The 23,557-nt window shown below is 37.3% G+C and overlaps 1 protein-coding gene across 3 annotated transcripts in view; it reads left to right on the top strand.

The window, feature by feature from the left end:
• The window catches only part of Ankrd28 (ankyrin repeat domain 28), a 182,804-nt gene that overhangs the window by 368 nt on the left and 158,879 nt on the right, over window positions 1–23,557 (top strand). The window lies entirely within an intron of this gene.

Genomic DNA, 23,557 nt, shown 5'->3' with positions numbered 1-23,557 from the left:
GGGATCTCGCCGCGGCGGCGAGAGGGGCGGGCTCCGTGCGGGCCGCCCTCGCGTCCGGCGCGCTGCCGGGTAGGCGTCTCCTCTTTCCTGCCAGGTGAGGCCCGGGCCTAACAGGTGGCTCCGCGCTGCGGGGCGGGGGCCGCGTTGGCTGCCGCGACCTAGGGTCGCGACCTTGCTCTCCGGTTCGCTTCGCGGATAGCTGTAAGCGTGTGCTCTCTCCTGGGCGGAGAAGCACAGACCTGATTGATTCTAGCAGGATTTAGTTATTACTCGTGTGCAAGTTCCCAGACTTGTTTTCTTTTGACTTTTTTGTGCACCATCTTGGTTACTTTTCTTGACGTAGGAGGAGCTGGTCAAATACCTGAAGTGCCAAAAAGACGGATGCACTGGGGCTGGGGGAAAAAAAAAACCCCACAACTTAGTGTGTTTAGGAATGAAATCGCGACCGTATGTGAATGATTCGTATACCTAGAGCTAGAGAAAAATGGGTAATAAGGCTTTCAGGAAATACAGCAGATCCTTTCAAATGTTTTAGTCTTTCTTAGGGCAAAGGGAAATTAACGTGTGTAATTTCCCGAGTCGCGGGAATATATTAGTGCTGAGAACTTTTGCTATTTGTTTTTCTCAACAAAAGACACTGAACAGATTTGAAGGAAAAAGTGATTTGCATGCATAGGGAAATTATTCAGAAAGTGAGTACCCCTCTTACAAAGACAGTGGGGGAGACGGTGTAAATTTTATATTACCTTTTAGTAAATATCATATCTTAAATTCTGATTATAGTTACCACGGATTCTCATTTCAAAAGTGCATTAAATGTTTAGGCTGATCCTTGATTTTCACTATCATTTGGTATCAGGAGAATTTTAGCTGGTGTTAACATCAGGGCACGATACTTTGAACAAGTTTGATTCATTAACTTTATTCTTTGCATTTCAAATTACATACAGAACTTCACTGTTCAATGTGATAACCTTTGCTGGCCAATTTCAAGGGCTCAGTAGCCATAGGTAAATGTTGGCCATTATGTTGAACAGGACTGATAAAGAACACTTCTGGGGGCTGGGGATTTAGCTCAAGGTCGTGAGTTCGATTCCCCGTCCTGGAAAAAAAAAAAAAAAGAACACTTCTGTCTTTTCTCAAATTTTTATCAGACAACACTCTTAATAACCGGTAAAGCATAGGTAAGCAACAAACTGTATCTAATTCTATACAATGAACACACATTATACTCCTAACATCATGATTCAGCATCTGGATTTTCCACTAATCTTTGCCAATCTAATAACGCTCTGTGCTTCAGGTTTTGTTTTTAGTCCTACACTTTTGGAAAACTATTCTTGTGATTCATGTTATTGTGTGCGTTGGGAACTTGGTAGACTTTAGGAGAACCCATTTTATTTACGATAGAGTTTAAGCAGAAAGATTGTGTTATCGTTTGGGAATAAAGCCCATTTACACCTTTGCTCTTGAGTATTTAGGAATTGGAATTATAAAGCAGTTATGACTATCACTGTAGTTTTATATAATATCCAGTAATAGTGATGTTTTTGAAAATGTCACCTGAAAAATTGAGAATACACGGACAAGTTAAAGAAAAGGCATGATGGGGGGAAAACCATTGAAGTTTGTTTTTATAAAATGCTAAGTAATTGGCCCATCTAGTCGCTCTTCTGTTTTTTTTTGGTCTTTTTTTTTTTTTTTTTAAACAGGGTCTTGCTGTGCAGTTCAGGTTGCCCTTGAGCTCACTTTGTAGCCCAGACTGGTCTCGAACTCACAAAGATCCTCCTGCCTCAGCCTACCGAGTGCTGGGATTATAGGCATGCACCACCATGCCCAGCTAGTCTCTCTTTTGAAAGAGTTTGAAAAATGAGTTTGTTTTGCTTAGTTGAAAGGGAATGGCTGTTTTTAGAAGTCATCTTATATATTGATGTTTTATTAGCTGTTAGAAGTGATGATAAAAATGAAATGGAATGCAAATACTCTTAACCTTTCCCATCTGCAGGAAAAGCATTTCTGCTAGATGAATTAGTTTATTTGGAGGGAAGGAGAAGGTCTGAATGAGGACACAGATTTTAAAGCTGAAAGGTGCTTGATGTAGCTTCTGACTCAAAAGCCCAGTGTATGTTGTGATGGGAAGTAGTAGAATCTGGTTTTCTAGGTTAGTTTTCATATTTACCTTGTTTTGTTTTCTTCTAGCTTTGCTAAATATAGTTTAATACATAGAAGCTACAAATAGGTAAAGGGTGGTTTTTTTTGTGCATTGAAGTATTAAGAGAGTTCTAGATGGTCCAAATATAAAATCAGTGAGTAAATGAAGTTAGTTTTAATTCATTCAATACTGAGTAAATATTCTCTCATTTTGGGCTGATATGTAATTATGGGGATAATTGTTCTAATGTCAGTGAGTGGATGAAAATAATTTTTAATAGTAAATGCATTATTTTCTGTCTGTAGGAGTAGACACATGAATTTTTTTCCTAAATTGTTTCACTTTGGTTTATACAGCATCTAACAGTTGGAGGGTTTCCCCCCAACAGGTGTGTCTGTCATAATTTTTATTTTTTCAGTTAGTAAAAATTAGTTGAATATGATTACATTTTATCAGCAGTACACCCTAGTAAGAAAAGTAGAAGGTGTTTGTTTAGATTAGGGATCACACAATTTGGAAGCTAGGTGGCAACTGACCCTTAAACATCAGTGTTTCAAGAGAGTGGAGAGTGGTGGGGATGATCTCCATGGAATCAGGTATGTGCCTTGCTGCTCAGCTGCAGGCCCTTGCTGTTGTAGAGGTGTGCCTAGTATTTTCAGACTGCCAAATTTTTTTCAAGAAGCAGAAATTCAGATTGTTCTACAGTATATATTTGTAACTAGGTGTGATGGCACACACATTTAGTTCTAGCACTCCTGCAATCCCAGCCCTTGGGAGGCTGAGGGAGTACGATGGAGTTCTAGGCCAGGCTGAAGGAAGTAGTGAGTCTGTCTCAAAAACAACAAAAAAGCCTGTTTGTAAATGTTGTCATGTTGATAACCACTAATGACAGTAATTGATGTGGTTCTAAAAAGGGGCAGGAAGCTAGTAAGGAACTAGTTAGTTGCTGCTAATTTAGATCAGTTGGAGAAAAACAACAAAATAGATTCCTATTAAAAACAGATTTCTCTAACATAAAATATCCAAGTGGTCATAGGTTTTGTGTGTGATTTTCAGGGTGTATGTGTGTGTGTGTGCATGTGCATGCAACACTGAGTTATACTTTCAGTCCAGTCATAAACTTAAAACAATTAAGATTAAAATTTATATATCATAAAATTTACTTTGTGTGTGTGGTTTTCTGTGACAGGTTCTCACTGTGTAGTTCAGGCTGGTCTTGAATTTATGATCCTCCTGTTCTGGCCTACTGAGGGCTAGGATTACAGGTGTGCTTTTCCATGTCTGGCTCTGAAGGGCACCCCTCTCTTTTCTTTTTGGTGGTACTGGAGTTTGAACAGTAGTCCTTCACACAGTTACATCCATTACACGCACACCCCTTTTGTACTTTGATACATGGTCTTGCCAAATTGCCCAGGATGTCAAACTTGAAATACTCTTGCCTCAGCCTCCCAGAGCACTGGGATTACAGGTGTGCACCACCACATCTGACTAGATTTTACCTGCTTGTACATTTTAATAAATTTTTTTTGTACCGGGAATCAAACTCAGGACCTTGAGTTTGCCACGCAGACACTGTGCCACTGAGCTATATCCCCAGCTTAATGATTTTTAGACTGTTCACAAAGCAGCAGCCATTATCACCAATCTAGAACATTTTTGTCACTTCAAAAACAAACCCCATGCTTATGTCTAGTCATTTTGCATATCTCCTCCCCGCCAGCTATTGATCACCACTAATCTACTTTCTCTTTATGAATTTGCTGATTTTAGCTATTTCATATGGATGAAATCATACACTATCTGGCCTTTTTTATGTGATTTTCTTCACTTAGCATAATATTTCTTAAGGTGTGCTCATGTTTCAAGAAATTTTTGGTCAGAAACTGTGTAAGAGAGAAAGAAGGGGAGGAGGGACAGTGAGAGAGAGACACAGAGACAGAGACAGAGACAGAGGCAGATAGACACATGGGGCCTTAACCCAGGAAGTGCTGAGCTATACCCCTTTTTATTTTTTGACAAGGAACCATTGTGTTGCCTGAGCCCTGCCTCTGCCTCCCAGGTAGTTGGGATTGCAGGCATATGCCACCACACTTGGGTAACTTTTTTTTTTTTTAACCTCATGCATGCTAGGTAAACTTTCTACACCAAGCAGCACCACCCTCAGTTCTGGTTAAACTGTTGCATCATGTATAAGAGTTCTTTGAAAAAAAAGTTTGTGTCCTTAGGCATTTCCCTTCAACCTGTGGAGTACATATGTATAATCTGGAATAGTATTTACTTCTGTTCTCAGAATTTGTTTAGTAATTGGAGTTAAATTTTGTTTGTAGTACTAAAGGGGTGCCTTTTACATTTGGACTTTTTCTTTTTTTATATGTAAGTAGGTTTCTTGAAATCTTATTTTTCAGTGTTAAAAAAATTTTAATTGCTACATAGTGTACTTGTTTATGGGGTACAGCATGATATTTCATTAAATCATTCAGTGTATAATGACTAGGGTAGTTGGTATATCTATCATTTCCTTGTGCTGGAAATACTCAAAATCCTTTCTATTGATTATAGAAATATACAGTTGTATATTTAATCTTGATATTGAAGTATATGATTGTCAGCCTTAGTTACCTTGGTATGTTATGGACCCTTAGGAATTGTTTCTCCTATTCAAGTGCACCCCTGTCCCCATTAGCCATCCTGTCTCCCTTGCATTCCATCCATAATCTCCCATGTACCTTACTCCTGATCTCTAGTAACCACTGTTCTAATCTCTGCTTTTATGAAATCAGCTTTTTAAGCTTTCACTTGTAAGTGAGAACATGAAATGCTGTACTGTATTCATCTTCCATTTGGATTTTTTTGTGTGTAGGAGCCATCCTTGTGTGCTCCCTTCTAGGCAGGCCATCAGGTGAGGATTCTTGATCAAGATGGTCTTTTGTTTTGTTTTTTGAGATAGGATCTTGCTGTGTAATTTGGGCTGGGCTTGAACTGTGTAGCCCAAGCTGGCTTCAAGCTCAAAATAATCCTCCTGCCTCAGCCTCCTCAGTGCTGGGATTATAGGTGTGTGTCACCACTCCTAGATTCCAAGACTTTTTTTTAGACAAGGTTGACAGAAATTTTAGTGAGTGAATGAGAATAATTTAACCACTGTTTTGGATAGTAAAAAAAGTTCTCATTTGATCCAAGTACCTGCTTAGAATGGAGCATTGTTTGACTTTTTACTAGGGGGAAAAATAGATAACTCCTGAGAAATCTTACAAGTTACGGAATACATGAAATGCTTAAAGAATACTGATGTCCATTTATTCAGATACTCTATATCACACACCTTTCTGCTTGTGTTGGACTCTGTGCGGTACACAAGGATGGAGTAGCCACCATCTTTGCCCTTAAGGATCTTATTAATAGGCTGCAAGAGGAGAAAAAACAAAGGGTGTGTGAGATATGTCTTATGAAAATATTCAAATAGAGACATATGGAACATAGTATTTGAAATGTCCTACACAGTTCAAAAGTAAGTGCCTCCTGTGTTTCCTGACTTGGAATATACCTTGTATAAAGGAAAATCTGGTGCATAACCTAAAAGGTAGAGATGTTTCAGAATTCAGAAAGCACCTAATTATAGGTGGAGGTAAACCCTGTGGCAAGGGAGGTATTTTAGATTCACAGGAAAGATTTGTCAGTGTCATAAGGTAACAGCTATAGCCAGGCATGGTGGTGAACGCCTGTTATTCCATCAGTCTAGGACCTGAGGCAGGAGGATGTTGAGTTGAAGCACAGCTGAGAAACTTAGCAGATCCTGTCTCAGAATAAAAAAAGGGCTGAGAATGTAGCTCAGTGCAAAGGTCCAGGGTTTAGTCCCCAAGACCAAAGGATAGAGGAAAAGCTGACAGTTGTGCTTGAAAGCAACAAGAGAAACAGTGAAGGTGAGCCAGGAAAGACGATGATATATCTGTGTTAGGAGAATGAGGTGATAGTCCTGATTGGTATGTATAGTAGAAAGGGTAGGAGATAGCTTAGTTAACAGTGACTACATTATGAGATACTTTGAATATGAGGCTGAGACTTTGGTTATGAGAAGTAATAGTTGGCTTTCTGAAAATAGAGTCTGTGAGGGTTTCAGCCAGAATGTGCATATGTATACTTTTCTGAAGAGGGCTTATAACTTTAGGGAGTCCATAACATGCAAAAGTTAACCACTACATTATAACTTTTAGTAACATGGGTTGCAAAAGGAAACAGATATACCCAAAATCAGTTAGGTAGCTGCTGCTGTAATTAAAAACATATGTAAAATACTTTAGTACAGACTGAGAACATTGAATACTAATAGTACAGACTGAGAACATTGAATACTAATGCAAGGGTTTGACTGGGAATAAATAACATTTTCTTTTTTTGTTTTGTGTTTTGAGACAGGATCTTACTATATAGTTCAGGCTGACCTTCAATTTACTATATAACCCCAGGCCAAGGTGATTCTGCTGCCTCAGCCCACCCAGGTGCTGGGATTACAGATGTGTGTCACCATACCTGGCTGAATAAATGCATCTTGAAAGATATATTTCCTCATAACTGTATTAATGGCTTGTTGGTACAAGTGAGAGTGTCCTATATTCATACAATAATTGACAATTTTTTGTCACATAGTCCCATTAGGATAAATGAAACATAATGAAAATGTAATTAAACATTAGTTGTGGTGGTTTTAAAGAAAAAGAGCAGATAATTCCAGTAGTTAAATTTGGGTTGCATTAAGGTTTTCAGCATTGGTCTTTATTGTTTTTCTAGTCTAGTGTAAAATTTATTCAGTTAATGTGTTCTTCCTGGGCTGAGGTGAGATAACTATCAAAAATACTCTGGGCCTAGTTCAGGATTAAGTCTTTTCATCTGCATAGTGTATCTTGTGAACAGTTTAAATGAAATCATTCATACTGATACTTACAATTTTAAGGAAATATCTAGTTATTTAGCCCAACTATGTTTTCTACAAGTATAAAGTTGAAATGATTAAAGTTCTTAAGTACTTCAGGTGTAAGCCCACTGCCCTCCTCTACTCCCAGTTTTAGTTCTACAGGTGTACCTCAGGGATACTGTAAATTGAGTATTAACTGCAATACAGTGAGTAGTGCAGTAAAATGAGTCATATGAAATTTTTGGTTGTCCAATACATACAAAAGTTACGCTTCTATTATACTGTCGCCTATTAAGTGTACCATAGTATTATGTCTAAAAAAGTGCCTATCTTAATTAAAAATACTTTATTACTAAAAGATGCTAATGATCATCATCTGTGCAAGTGAAAAAGTTGTTCTGATAGACTTGCTCAACACAGGATTGTCACAGACCTTCATTGAAAATGTGTAAAAGTGTCTTCAAAGTACAATAAAAGTAAGCATACCTGTACTGTGAAGTAATTCATTAATTTTCAGCATGTGATACTGAATTTTAAAAAATTAAAAAGTTACCAGCATTCTTTTTGTGTGTGACCTGACTGATTTCCAAAGCAGTCTGAATAAAATTATTCCTGTAATTTTAGTGAAAAGCTCGCTTTGGTTAATAAATTTAAGTTCAAGTTTTTATTAATGGGGCTTACTTATCTAAGTTTATTTATTATAAACTTAATGGTATGTCTTTTCTACACTTAAGGATTTAAAGCCACAAATAATGTTATTAAAACATGTGGCACAGGGCAGTTAAAATGTTTAGAAAGGGAAATTGAGTAGAGAAATTCTTGTTCCAGAATCCTAAAATAAGTGTTATAGTTAAGTACTACATTTAACTTTCTTACTGAAGTTACCAAGAAAAAAAGAAGTATGAATTAGTTTGTAGATGCAGCCCTTCCTTTTTCATAAATTTTTGGATTAAAAAGTTTGGTAACTTGAAGTTCTTTTTTAAACAGTTTTATTGATTAATTCACAAATTTAAATTATACAATTCAGTATTTCTTAAGTGAGCTGTGTACAGAGCTGTACAATTATTGCATAATCAGTTTTAGAACATTTTGTCATGCAAAACCAAGCCTCTTGTAAGCTATCATGGGCTTCCAACCTTTTCACTTGCTCGAGCTGCATTGAGTGAAAAGGGATTGTCCTGGTCCTCATACAAGATTTGTATTTAATGTGTATATGTAACAAAACTTATTTCACTTAGTATGTTTTGAGGTTCATTCACATTATTAACAAGTACCACTATTTCTGTTGCTGAATAATATTCCACTATAGGGCTATACCATGTTGTATTTATCTACTCTTCAGTTGACAGACGTTTGAGTTGTTATACTTTTTGACTATTATGAGTAAAGCTGCTATAAACATTGATGTACAGATTTTTATGTGGATACAAGTTTTTATTTCTCTGGGGTGTATACTTAAAAAGGAATAGTTGGGTAATACGGTAAGTGTCTTTTGAAGAATCATCATTCTGTTTTTTTAGAATATACTCTTACATTCTTAGTGATATAGGGGTATCAGAACCTCCAAATATGATATAAAGCAAATATTATAACTCCCAACCTGTTAGAAGTCTGATATGCCAGTTCATGTTCCCTAAAATAGAAGAATGAATTCTGGGAACAATGGAGGTTAAGAATAGGAAATACTTATTGAGGGATAGAAAGCTCCTGCCTGAGAGGGACGGGAGGGGTCACCTTGAAAGTAGGTTGTCCCTGACCCCTCTTCTGAGGGGAAGTTTTGTAGAGCACAACCAGGTGGATACATTGTGAGTTACAGCTATGATTAACCAGTAAGCTTGTAAGTGTAGTGCTTAGGTAATACTTATCCAATGGGGAAGCAAGTCACCTAGCCATAGGGCATGGCAGGAACAAAGAACTTCTTAAGTAGGTGATGGATAGGGGATCTTGATTGCTCACTGAGATGACCGATACCTATCTAGACTTTATTAGACCAAGTGTTATCACTTATCTCATCCCTTGGGGAGTAGTAGGCCTAGTCCTTTTGTTGTTATCTTGAGGCTTGGCCTTCAACTAAAGCTTCTCTGGCCACAATTGTGGAGCCTTTTTCACCTTTTTTCTTGACTCTTTCAAGCACTCAGCCCTGTCTGACTGCCTATAATATTCCTACCTAACTTAACTGTCTGTAATACCAGCAGAAATGTATGAGGCCAATTATCCACATCCTTGAACCCCCCTTTTATTTAAATTTTTAAAAATTTATTGTACTTGGTGGGTAATGTCAGATGTTTTATTGAGGGGCTAAAGATAATATTAAGACCTGATATCCTTACAGGGCTGAATGTCCCTGGCCTCATTGTCTAAAACTGCCCATCTTTTAAAATTAGAGTCATTTCAGTGTGTATGAAGTGGCATCTCAGAATTGATTGATTGATTGATTGATTTTTCTGGGGACTGAACCCAGGGGTACTCTACTACAGAGCAACACCTGCTACCTCTTTTTATATTTATATTTTGTGGCAAGTTCTCATCAAGTGGTCCAAGGTGGGCTCTAACTTGCCATCCTTCTGCCTCATCTTCTCAGGTACCTGGAATTACAGGCATGTTACCACCATGCCCAGCCGCCTTGTAGTTTTGATTTTCATTTTCTAGACTTCCTCATGCCCAGGACATAACCATCAACACCCTTCTTAGCTCAGATGAAGGGACAGAATATGTAGATGCTTGCTTAGGAGGTCTGGGGCCCCAGTTTCTAAAGGGAAGAGTGGGAATGGAAGATAAGCAAACTTCAGAATGTACATTGGCTTATTGTATTCTCTCTTCCCTTTATTCCCTCCTATAAAAGACACCTAACACCTGTATTTGGTGAGATTGGAGTTGGGGTTTTGAGACCTCTCCATCTCCTGGGAGCTAGCTTTAAATGAATTTGTTTTCCTTTTTAGCAAAATAAATGGCCTCCTTTGATTTGGTCAGCAGCAAGCAAATGAACTTGAACATAGGGACATGAGTGCCGGTTATAGTTTGGGGAAGCCAGCCAGAAATTAAGTCCTGGGTCTTGAGAGACATGGATCTCCCGTTTCATATGGAGGAGACATTAGATACTTGGAAAAAGGGACTCACTACTCATGGGTACTGCACCTATGTTTGGGACTTCAGGTATATTCCAGCAGCTTCCAGGAACACTGTTACATCTGAGAATTCTCCTTTTTTTGTTCACCTGTTCATGGCATCAGTTGCTTATAAACACTTCTGTTGGTAAAAGGAAGAAAGTGTTTTGGAGAGCTGACAGTCTCTGCCTGGTTTCCCATTGGAAGGTGCAGTCCAGGGATCTATTGTCTCTATCATTTGGACCTTCTGTATGTTGCTTGGCGGTGTCATTTGGGGTGAAGTAAGCACCATCGCTGTTTAGGCTTTTTGGACTTACTGCAGGTCATTTTAGGGCACTGACTGGTGTGAGAAGAGATTCAAAGGGAGAAAATAGTTCCAAGTATTTGTTTTGTTGGTTTGGAGCACTCGTTTAGTTTGTTGGTTTTCTTTTATCTTCTTATAACCACCTTTATTCTAGGGTGGACATTAGGACTTCAGTACCATCTAAAAGCTGCATACTGATTACACGTGTGATTGTCAGGATTCTATGATGAGGGAGTCTGCTGGAGCTGTACCTTCACCACCATATGAATATAAGGCAAGACGCAGTCTTGCCCCTTTAAGACCCAACAGAACACTCAGGTTGGCTAGAGGGCTTCCCATTTTTGTGGAGGACAGTATCCTCTAAGGCAGTAACCAGTTGGTACCATATGAGAACACTTGGCCTCATTCTTTTCCTAGTTTTTCAGGTTCTTATGACCCAGTCTGGGGCTTCATTTGAACCATTTTGGGCTTTTAAGCTGCCTTGAGGCTTCTTTGTGGGCCAGTCTAAAGTTAAAGGTTCTTGAACTGTTTACCTGACAGGAAAGTTTGGATTAAGAGACTTTAAGAGGCTGGAGCCACTAGACTGTGTGTGGAGAGCTCTGTTGTGACTTGTTCAGGAATGGAGGGTGTTTGTGCCACTTCATAGTTCCTTAGATAAATTCTACTTAGTGTAACTGAGAAAAAGGTGATTTTATTGTGTGTCTTAAGTCATTTTGTCATTGCTGGGACAAAATATGTCACACCTATTATTTAAGGAGAAGAGGCTTATTTTAGCTCATGGTTTCAGTCCATAGTTAGCTGGCTCCAACACAGAAACATGGCTCCAAGACATGGTGTAAAAGTCTAGGTTGAGGACAGCTGCTCATCCTGTGTGAGCCAGAGAGCAGAAGGGGGCAGGAGGAGCCAGGAACAAGAATATGCATTTTTAGGCCATGACCGCAGTAACCCATCTCCAACCAGGCCCCACCTCCTAACAGCACATTCAGCTATTGAATCTCATCAGTGGATGAATCTACTGATGACTATAGTGCTGTTGTGATCCTGCCACCTTCCACACATAGACTCTGGGGGGACATTTTAGATCTAAACCATAATATTGTAATACAACATGGCCTATGTAACTGAAAGTACATTCTCATTTCATGCTACTGTCCTTCAGTTTATCTGGAGTAACTTTGGTCAAGATAACATTCACAGCTGCCTTCCTTGCCCTTTTCTGGATTAGTGACAAGTATCAGCAAGAGCTTTCTGTTCCCACTGACCAAGCAGCCACTCAGATAAATGGTGAATTTCTAATGTGAGTTTAAATTTCCCTTCATTTTGGCTAACAGTCTTTGGTTCATTACAAACTGACTGTGCTCCCAAACATTTGTCAGAACTTCTGTTTGCTAGCAGTTAATTTTTATTTCCTTCTGCCACCTCCATACTTCAATTAGGAGATTGGAAATTTTTGACTATGGATTGCTTGTCTTTGTGATTTTCTTGTGGGGAATATGCTTCCTAAAGTGGTTTTTTTTTTCTACTCTAGAGGCTTTGAAGGGTAGAGCGAGGAGAAGATACATAACTTTGACTAGTTATGTCTGAATTCTAATATAGTGGGAAATGTCTTAAAAGCTAGGGCAGGAACTGTCTAAAAATTGACTAAATGATATGATAAGGTAGGAAGAAAAAAAAGTTCAGAAAATTCAAACTCAGATTGAATGGGGAATCATTCTCCTTTGAGATAAAATGTCTCACCTTGCTACATAAAAATTTAGGGTTAAGTATTGCTTAAAATTGTAAATCGGAAAAAATCATGCTAATAGTGTAACTTAAAAAACTGGTACCTGATAAATCTGAGTCTTTGTTCTGTGTATGTTTGTGTGCATATGTGTATTATCTGCTAAATCTGTTGTGTATTTGTAAATTATTTAAGTGGTACCAGATTAGTAAGATAAACTTAGCCTGAGATCCATTCTCTCTGATACTGTTCGAATTTTGGCTAGAAGGATTTTATGACACTTGTATGTTTCACATCCCCTCCCATGTGGGACCTAAACTGATCTGACTCTGCCTGGGGAAAACTACCTTAGCCCAGAGGGACACATCCACAGGTGGTTTAATTGGCAGTGCCTTCGAGAAGCAGGGGAGAATTATAAACATTGCTCAGCTTGGTCAGCCCTACCAAAAATGAGGAGACCTATAGAGGTTATAAAAAGGGTTCTTACGAATGGTTGCTTGAAGGAAAAACAAAAACAAAGCAAAACAACAAGCAAACAAAAAAAACCCCCTTCTATTAGATGTCAGCTGTTAGCTATCTCCTGACTTGATTTTCTTTTTTATTTGGCCGCACAATCTTTAGTGATATTTTTCCAGGCCCAAGATTCTAGCTCATTTTGCTTATTCTTTAGCTACCTTTGATAAAAATCTATGTTCCAGGGCCACCCAGGTGATGGGGCATGTCAAGGCCCTCAAGATTAAGGGCTGTACTATAACAGGGTTGGGGCTGAGGGCTTGTAACAGGCATGGCAAAATGGAGCTTTAGAAATCTTTTAGAGACAAGTGATTTTTTTCCAGACTTACTTGTGCCTGGGGCATAAGCACCACCTGTTCCCCCTCTCGGCCCAGGTGGAGTGGCAGAATATACAAATGCTTGCCCAGGAGGTCTGTGACCTTAGTTTCCAAAGGGAAGGAGAGGGAATGGAAGATGGCTGGGAACGATACAGCAAGCCTCAAAATGTACATTTATTTCCCCTCCCTTCTGTTCCTTCCTAGAGGTAACTCCTGTATACCTGTACATGGTGAGATGGTAATTTGGGCAGTGAGGCTTCTCTGTCTCCTGAGAGCTAGCTTTAAATAAATCCTTCATCCTTTTTAGCAAAATAAAGATCTCCTTTGGTCAGTGATTAACAAGCAAACTTAAGCATATGGACCAGAGTAGCCAGTAACACAATAGTTTTAAAAGCTGCATGTCAAGAAATGGGCAGAAGACCAACTGTGTATTTCACAATATGACAATTATTAAGTTGTAGAAATTCTTTATATATTCTAGATACAGTTATCAGATATATGATTGGCAAACTTTCTCTACCGTTGAATAGGCTCTTTTTCTGGTTCCTTATACTATTCCTTAAAGCATAAAAGTTTTTCATTGGTGAAGTCCAATTTTTTCTGTGGTTGCTCATGTTTTTGCTGTTATAGCAAAGAAATGATTTCCTAATCTAAAGATTTACTCCTCTGGTTTCTTCTAAGAGTGTAATGGGTTGCATAGTGGACAACCTGAAGGTCTGCACAAGTCCTAGCTGCTGAAAACAGTGTGATCAGTAAGATCCAAATAATGGGAAGCCAGGCGTGGTGGCACATACCTGTAATCCCGGTACTCGGGAGGCTGAGGCAGAAGGATTGCTGTGAGTTCGAGGCCAGCCTGGGCTACAAAGTGAGCTCAAGGCCAGCCTGAACTGCACAGCGAGACCCTGTCTCAAAAAGACAACAAACAAACAAACCAAATAATGGGGGGAAAAAGGCCTTTGCAGTTGCATTTAATATAAGGATCTGATTTTGGGTGGTGTATATATTTCATGGCAAGATGTAAAAATGTCTGCCTCTGAATGGGAGGAGGCCAAAATAGAAAGAATGATTCAGACAAGTCCAACTTGGTGAGTAAATGAGTTTATTAGGGGTTACTTACGAACAGTGGATATTTTGCAGGGTGTTGTACTACCAAAATCACTAACCCTCCTTTGCTAAGCTACTGGTTTTATAAGGCTCTAATTAAAACAGCAAAGCAGGATCAAAAACAAGAAGGGTCCTTGGGGAAAATTTGGTGTACTCCATTATCCCATTCTTACCAAGAAATTCAGCAAATCTTACTTAATAAGCATTGTCTAGCCACAGTGTTGAATGACCTTGTGCTGCAGTCTAGTACATAACCTTAGCACCTGATGGGGCTCCATTGAACAGCTAAACTGGGGTCCCACTGCAGGATGGAGTTACAGTGCTTGGATTAGGGTTCAGAAACAATTTTTACTATAGGGCCCTAAATTGAAATGGTGAGTGTCCTTATAAGAAAAACAGATGACTGACTGAGAGGCACAGACACATAGGCAGAAGGCCATGTGAAGATGGAGGCAGAGTTTTGGAGTCAGAGAATTCCAAGCCAGTGAGTGCCTGCAGCCACCAGAACTTTTTAGTTTGTGTATAACATGAGGTAGGAACTCGACTTCTTTTCTTTCATTGTTATCTAGGATGTTAACTGCTTTTTGCAAATGGCTTTTTTGTAGGTGGAGGAGGTTCCTTTTTATTCCTAATTCGTTGTTTGGTAACATCTTGAACATGGATATTAAATATTAGCTCCTATTGGACATCATAACTGTTTGATTAAAATGGAAGTTTGGTAAGAAAACATTCTCCAGTGTTAGCCGGAATTACATTATTGACAACACTTTCCCATTTTCAAGACTTCTGAATAATATTTCTTCATTGTTGGATATGGTGGCGCACACCTTTAATCCCAGCACTCAGAAGGCTGAGAGCCAAGAGGATCGCTGCAAGTTGAAGACCAGCCTGGACTACAAAGTGAGTTCAAGGCCAGCCTGAACTACATACTGAAACCCTGTCTCAAAAAGACAAAAAATCATATATATCGATCTATCTATGTATCTGTTTATCTATCTGTCTATCTAATCTTCATTGGTGAGGTCCAAATTTGTGATTCTCATTTTGAGTTTTTACTAAAGTTTAAGTCTGTCTGACGTCTTCGTATTTGATAACCTCAGTTAGCTACATATATGTCATCCAAATTTAACATGATTTTATGCATTCATTTGACAGATTTTATTATGCATTGAATGATAGAACAGACTCCAAAGAATACAAGAATGCATTTGGAGAATTGTCAAGAAGTAAATATAGCCAGGCATAGTACATGCCTGTAACCTCAGGACTCTGGAAGACTGAGGATGTCAAGTTTAAATACAGCTCAGGCAACTTAGTGATACCCTGTTTCAAAAAAAAAAAAAAAAGCTCAAGGCCAGCCTGAACAGCGTAGTAAGACCCTGTCTCAAAAAGACAAAAAAAAAAAAAATAGAATTTGGGTTGGTTTTGAGGATGAAAGTGGAGGCACTTTAGATTCCAAGACACCTGTCAAAAGCATAGAAAGGGCTGGGGATGTAGCTCAGCGGCATAAGCACTTGCCTGGCAAGCCTGAGGTCATGAGTTCAATTCCCAGAACCAAAAAAAAAAAAGCACAGAAAAAGATATACTATGCAAAAAATAGCTATAGGAGAGATGGAATAGCTTTACTAATATCTGACAAAATAAGACTTTAAAATGTTACTAGAGAGACTTCACTGTCATTTAGCTATCAGTTCAACAGGAAGATACAACAAATATAAACATATATACTTAATAAAAAGCCCTCAAATAGGGAAATATTTAAAAACCTGACATGACATAATGAAGAATGAAACTGGCAATAGAAGAATTGATAGAGACTTCAGTATCCCACCCTCAATAACAGATAAAATGGAAATACAGCTTTTATAGATGGGAAGAGGAGAAGGGTTGGAGGAAAGGAACAGGAAAGGGATTAAAACAAAGGATTGAAATGTGTTATGTACATGTACAGATCTCTCATGATGAATGTGTTCATTATGTACTAACAAAAATAAAATAATGGATACATAAGCAGAAAATTAGCAAGGATACTGAAGATCTGAACAATGCTAAACCAACTTGATCTGGCACCTGTAGAAGACTAATAACAATAGCAGAATACACATTCTTCTCAAGTACACATAGAACATTCTCCAGGATAAGAAGCCAGACCAAGAAATAAGTCTCAAATTTAAAAGATATGAAGTAATACCAAAAAAATCTTCAGCTACAATGAAAGTAAATTAGAAATCAACAACAAAAAAAATTTGAAAAATTCCAGTATGTTTGGAAATTAGAACAGTTCTAAGTAATCCATAGGTCAAAGGTGGACTCACAAAGGAACTTGTATGTGTGTATGTATATATATATATATGTGTGTGTGTATATATATATATATATATATATACAGCTAGAAATGAGACTCCACAAGGTCAGGCATTTTAAACATTATTGTGTGATTTTTAGCAAATATTTTTTGGGGTGATGGTACTGGGGATCAAACACAGGGCCTTTTGTACTGAATTATAGCCTCAGCCCTTTTCTCTCTTTTCTTTTTTTTTTTTTTTAAGACAGTCTTACTTTGTAATTTAGGCTGGCCTTGAACTTGCTCTATAGCCCTGGCTTACCTTGAACACGCTGAAACCCTCTGGCCTCAGCCTACTGAGTATGCCGCCATGTCCGGCTTTTATTTTAAGACAATCTTCTTAATTCGGCAAACTGCCCTGGCTGAACTCAACTTGCCATTCTCCTGCCTCAGCCTCCCTGAGTGCTAGAATTACAGGCATGCATCACCTTGCCTGGATTTAGTAACCTTTTTCCTGATTCCTGACTTGGTTGTGCAGTGCTGGAATGGACTGCATAGGCAGCAGTGGAATGCAGTGTAGCGGAGGGTGCAGTGCAGTGCTAACTCTGCCTGTTGCATCTACCACACAGTCAGATTGAAGCCCATGTGTATCAGACATTACAGATGTTTGTATGACTTGGTAAGTAAAGTTCAGTGATTACCAATAACTATTTCAGCTTACTACCAATTTATGTGCCTGTGAAGACAGACATTTATTGTTCCTGCCATGTAAATTTTTCTAAGTAGTTATTAAACTTAAGCTTATTGTATTATTTTGTAAAATAAGTTAATATAATTTTATGTTGCACTCGTTTAAAAATGCTATAAAAAGCAAAAGCAGTTTTGTTGCTCATGTACATTAACTATAAAATATATTTTATGTGTGGCTATTTTGTTTTCAGTTTCTTTTCACTCATTGTGGTCCATGCAAGCCAAAAAGGTTGGGTGGCCATGGAAAGGGAGAGCTGTATACATGTATACTTCAGTATTAAAATGAAAAATCTTGGGGCTGGGGATTTAGCTCAGCGGCAAAAGCTCCTGCCTGGCAAGTGCAAGGTCATGAGTTCGGTTCCCGGTACCGGAGAAAAACCCAAAAAAAAAAAAAAAAAAAAGAAAAAGAAAAATCTCAGTAACCTTCCACTTTAAGAAATTACAAAAAGAAAAGCAAATTAAACCCACGGGAAGGAAAGGAAAGATGATAAATATTAGCAGGGGAATCAAAAGAAATGATAAACATTAGCAGGGGAATAAAAAGTTCTTTAAAAAGATTAACTTGGCTGACTGGGGAAAAAAGAATGAAGACACAAATTACTAAATTCAGGAATGAAAGAGCATCACCACCAAATTTAGAGAAATTTTAAGGAATAGATTATGAGGGAATAAATGAATAACTTCATTCCAACAATGTAAACACACTTAGGTAAAAATGAATAAATTCCTATAAAGACAAATTATTGAAAATGACTCAGGATGAAAATTTGAAGCCCTACACCATGTAAAGAAATTGAATTAGTAATTAAAATCTTCCCACAAAGAAAAACTGTAGTTCACAGCTGCACTGATAAATTTCACCAAAGAAGTAAAATTAAATTTTCATAAACTTATGTAGATATAGAGACTAGTTCTCAAATTTATTCTATGAGGCCAGCAATACCATCGTATCAGTGGTAGACGAAGATATCACAAGAATAGAAATATAAAAATCCTCAATTAAATATCAATAAACCAGACTTAGCAACATATAATAGAGCTTATATAACTTAGCTAGTCTTAAAACATTAAACATAAGCTTACCATAGGACCCAGGAATTACATTCCTAGGAATCTTCAGCAGTGAATCACTAATACAAGTTTCAGTAATGAACTTCATTATACAAAATGAAAGGAACCAGACAAAAGACAACATGTTTTATGGGTATATTTCTGTGAAATGCCCAGAAAAGAGTTAAGTCAGTACGACTACTTGGTCTGTAGTTGACTGGATTTGGAGGAGGGATCAGAAATGAGTGCAAAATGATCACAAGGTATATTTTTAGCATGATGGAGATGTTCTAAAATTGGGTTGTGGTGATGAGTGCATTATTCTTGCTACGCAATAAACTTGCTAAAAACAATTAAGTGACACTGTTGCAACAGGTGAATTTTATGGCACATAGATTATAACTCAATGAATGCTAAAACTACTAATCAATCACCTGCTCTTTTAACCCAACTTGAAAAGTTGTTCAGCTATTCAAGATCTTATTTGTAGACATCTTTATGTATGATAAGTCTAACAGTATAATTTTAAAATTGTTGCATGCAACTCTATTTTAAAACAAAAAAACCCTAAAATTACATTATACTTTAATTTTTTAAAATTCTTATGATTTTCATTTTATTTTATTTTATTTTATTTTATTTTTTTTGGTTTTTTCTCCGGTACCGGGAACCGAACTCACGACCTTGCGCTTGCCAGGCAGGCGCTTTTGCCGCTGAGCTAAATCCCCAGCCCCTTTAATTTTATTTTAAAGAGAGTAGTAAATGAGAAACAAACAAATAAAAAGAAGAACAGTAGCAGCATACCAGTATCACAAACATAAACAAACCAAAGCAAGACCATTAAAGTGATACAGGGTTTCAAGACAAAATAATACGAACAGTGGTTGTTATATTGCATATCTCTATCCTCAACTACGTTGCTCAGATTACCAGATGTAAGAATGGAATATTGTTCAAACCATTAAAGAGAATAAGAAAGTAGTTATTAGATAAAACTAAATTAGAGATGATAGTTTCACTAGACAAGATAGTAGGAATTCACCATGGTAATTCCATTGCATATCATTTACACGTTTTGTACTGTGAGTTTTTCTTTCCCTATAATTATCTTTTTCAGTGTTTGGTATCTGGTGTTACTCTTTTAATTCTGAAGAACTGAAAAGTACATGGTAGTTAACCAGCAATCTCCCATCTTAATTGCGTGTCATATGCCTCACATCTTAATTCCTTACATATGTTATTAGTTGAATGAAGACTGAGAAGAATGGGACAAGATGAGTCTGTGGAGAATGTATATAGTGGACAGTTCTTGGAGTTGTAGGATGTCAGTTGTATTATTACATTGTGGGGGTAACCCTTGAGAAATTTTTATACAGAATTCTGTCATCACATTTGAGCCTTGAGGAAAGCACTTTGCAAAGACAACTCTGAATGTTTATTTAGAGATGGAATGACAAGCCACAGGCTCTAAAAGAAAGGTGAATCTACCTTTTTCTCTGTAATTCTTTATTCTTTTGGGCAATTCAAAGCTGTTTATATCCAACTAGCTATTTCCTTGCAGTCATAAAATATTTACAGATTGGTGGCAGAGTACTATATAGTTTTTGGACTGGGGACCTAGATCTCTGAGGTTTGTGAAACAGTAGTTTGGAAGTTACTATTATAGAATGAATAGATTACTTAATGTTTGTGTATATGGAATGGGTTGTATATATTGAAAGATTATAAAAATAAATATCCTGTGGAATCTGATATGTGTGTCTCTTACAGAAAGGCTAGACATACATGAGCAATACCTTTTAGTATTGACATAATAAAGAAGTGTCTGATTTTTTTCTTACTTATTTGGTACCCATAACTGTTGTTTTTTAACCATAGAAAGGTCATAGAAGAGGCTTTGTTTTTGCTTGTGAGGGAAAATGGAAAAATAGAAATTTATTAGTTCCTGCCTTTTGCCACCAGTTCTTTATAGAGTATAACATGAAAGGGAAAAAAATACTCTTTCTTCCAGTATTACTAGACGTGCTGCAAACAGTCCTTGTCAACAGATATTTTTTCTTTGAATGACTTCTGCAAAAGACTATGGTTCTGGACTACCTTCACTGCCTGCAGTTGCCTTTGGGAATGTGGGAGCTCTTTTTATCCTTCCTCATAAAATTATAATCATGAAAGCAAGAGCTCTAAGTTTACCATAGTGTTTTCTCTGAACTAGTAGAAGTTAGATTTGAAACTGTGAAGATTTACCTAGTTTTGAGCTTTAAATTTACCAAGACTTGGCAGTCACAATTTTGCCCAGCACTAAACACATAATAAGCAATTTTGAACTTAGGTGCATAATTATGTTACAGGATTTCTAAATAGTAAAATGCATAATAAAATTTTCATCCACCAAATTCAGTACTTTGAAGATATTGCTACTGGTTAGTGTTGAGAACGTAAGGAAATTGTTTCCATTTCATTTTCTCTTTTGAGTAACACTATAACATGATCATATTTGTCTACATGTTTGTGGTCTGGCTCCCTCTACTGGAATGTGAGCTCTAAGGGGGCAGGGACCTGCAGTAGCCTCTTCACATCTATCACAATGCTCAGTGTACTTTCAAAGTTAAGAAACTATCTTCCCTCTGACCTATAGTTACGTGTATAAGAAGATATTTATTATATCTTTACTGAAAGATCATTGTTAGAGGTTTTTCCTTATTCTTGAAATTGGTCATCGGAATTCCCTAGAACGAAAAGTTTAATTCACTACTATTATCCAAATATAGTTTGTAGGTAGAACTACAAATGTATAACTGCTTTCCATTCTCAAATCGCTAAACTTAGGAAAGGTGAAATGGGAAGATGGAGCTAAAAATCATTTCTAAGGTAGGAGAATGGTTGAGTTCCAGGCTAGTCTGGACTTCTTGGTGAGATCCTGTCCCAAAAAGCAAAGCAAAGGAAAAAAAAAAAACCCTTCAGGACAGTAGAGCTCAGGTTGGTGACCCTGGTTCCCTGGTTAGCCAGACTTCATACATGTTGTTGCGTATCATTACTGGGAGAAGTAAGCAGTGTTTTGGATAGATTCAGGTTATCAAGGCAGCTACAACAGCACAGCTAAAGACATGAAAGAGTACTTCCAGAATTATTTCAGAAAGTGCTACGAATGATGGGGAAGAACCAAAGAGGGAGTGTTTTGAGGGAGATTGATAGCAATGTGTCTTTTATTGTAATACACTTTTAAAAGAGTTTAAACATTTTTTAATCTCAGTGAACCAGGATTTTCCAAATGACTGATACATGTTACATAGTCACACATAGGTAGAAAAGATCCATTCAAAGTGGGTTGTATTTATTTATTTTACTTTATTTTGCAGTGCTGGGAGGTTGAACCCTGGATCTTACACATACCATGCAAGTAACCTACCACTGTGCTTTATCCTAGCCCTAGGCCAATGAATTTTAATATGGAAAAGTATGAAAATTTCATTGATTATGATTCATTGTAGCTAATCTTTAAGAGACATCACTTGTCAATTTCTGTTGTATCAAAGAAAAATGTCTGCAATTACCTGAAAAAGCTTTCAAAATATGCTGCCGTTTTCAGTCAGGCATGATAGCACACATCTATAAACCTAGCTAACAGGAAGACTGAGGCAGGAGGATCGCAAGTTCCAGGCCAGCCTGGGCAGTGTAGCAAGAAGACTGTATCAAAATTAAAAAAGGAAGGGGGAGGACTGGATCAGTGCTCCCTGGATTCAGTCCCTAGTACCACTAAATAAATAAACATACTCAAACATACTCAAAATGCTACCATTTTTTTTTTATTTAGTTATGGGCACACTTACCTACATGTACTTAAATCAGGCTAACTGTGGCAGCAGATTGGATGCAGAAGGAGCAGTGAGGCTCTCACTGTTTTCTGTTAGCCCACTATTAAAGAGATCTGTAAAAGCGTAAGACATTGCCACTGCCTTCACTTAATTTTTTAAAAAAAATTGTTCTGTAGTTGTTTATATTGTATTTAAAGAATTTGTAGTTTTAATTTCAAATATAGTAGACATTAATAGGAATAACTCTTACAAGTGAAATTCTTCAGGCTTCTCAAAAGTAGGAAGTGATTTTGAGATTTAAAAAAAGTGAGAATGGACAGCCTCCTAAGATTGTTCTTTCAGATGTTATTGTCCCTAAGTTTGTCTTTGTTGGGTTGGCTGCCACAAGGTAGAAGTTTTAAATTCTAAGCTTTGATGGAAAATTCTTTTGGCTCTTTATTTAGATCCCAGTATACTTTTAATATATAACATATATGGCAGAATTTAATATGGTGGTTAAAATTTCATCTTATGTGGCTTTAAAAAGCATTTATTATAGATCAAATGATAGAAAAACTATCTGAAAGAATAAAAAAAAGAATTATGGAAATGGTAGATGAACTAGTTTGTAGAGGTCGAAATGAGCAAAGAGAAAACATAAACCCTTTAAATTGCTAAGAAATCACTGAGTGATAAAAAGAAAATATGATAGGAGTATTTTGATTATTGATACGTCGTAGCTTTAGTTGAACCTTAAAGAAATAGTGGGTTTTCTGTTCCTGGAAACAGGCTCTGTAGATTTGAAGGAATTATTGGTATGTGTTATGAAAGACATTTCAGTTAACATTTAGAACCTTATTGTAAGGGATATGGAGGAAAAAAGACTTTCCATGTATGTAAAACTCATAATTGGGATTATCTTGTTTAGGTTAAGGCTTTGAGAAACATCTGTGAAGTCTTCTAACAGTGGATTGTACAAATCTATACAGTATCAAGAGGAAATTTGAGGGTCCAAGAGATTTGTCAGGGCTGAGGGTAAAAACTTGATCCCCTCCAGATATTAGTATATTTGATAAGCTGTTGTTAGAAATACAAACTGTATATATAATACTTCAATCCTTGAAGGGCTTAGTACTCATGGAGTTCATGGGAGGTAAGAGCTGGAATGTTTAAAAAAAACTACTTAAAACTTTTTATTTGACCATACTGGTTTTTTTTCCCCAAATACTACTACAAATAATATTTAATGTTGATATTTGTAACACTAACTTGAATTTTACTAGTTAAATGCAGGGAACTTTTAAGAACCTGTCAGGACAGGCATGGTAGTGCACACTTGTAATTTCAGCACTCACCGTGTGTTTGAGGCCAGCCTGGGCTACATAAGCAAGTTCAAGGCCAGCCTTGAACTACATAAGCAAGTTCAAGGCCAGCCTGCACTATGTGGAAAGACTCTGTCTCAAACAAAAAAAACAAAGTAAAACTTGCCTAAATTTTTTTTTTTCTAGTGACCAGTGTACTTTTGGGGACATTTACATTGATAAGTTTATTTTTATTTTTTT

Source organism: Chinchilla lanigera, unplaced genomic scaffold, assembly GCF_000276665.1.
Source record: "Chinchilla lanigera isolate Chin_1 unplaced genomic scaffold, ChiLan1.0 scaffold00029, whole genome shotgun sequence".
NCBI lineage: Eukaryota > Metazoa > Chordata > Mammalia > Rodentia > Chinchillidae > Chinchilla > Chinchilla lanigera.
The sequence above is the reverse complement of the archived record's forward strand: the minus strand, read 5'-3'. Positions and strand labels throughout refer to the sequence as shown.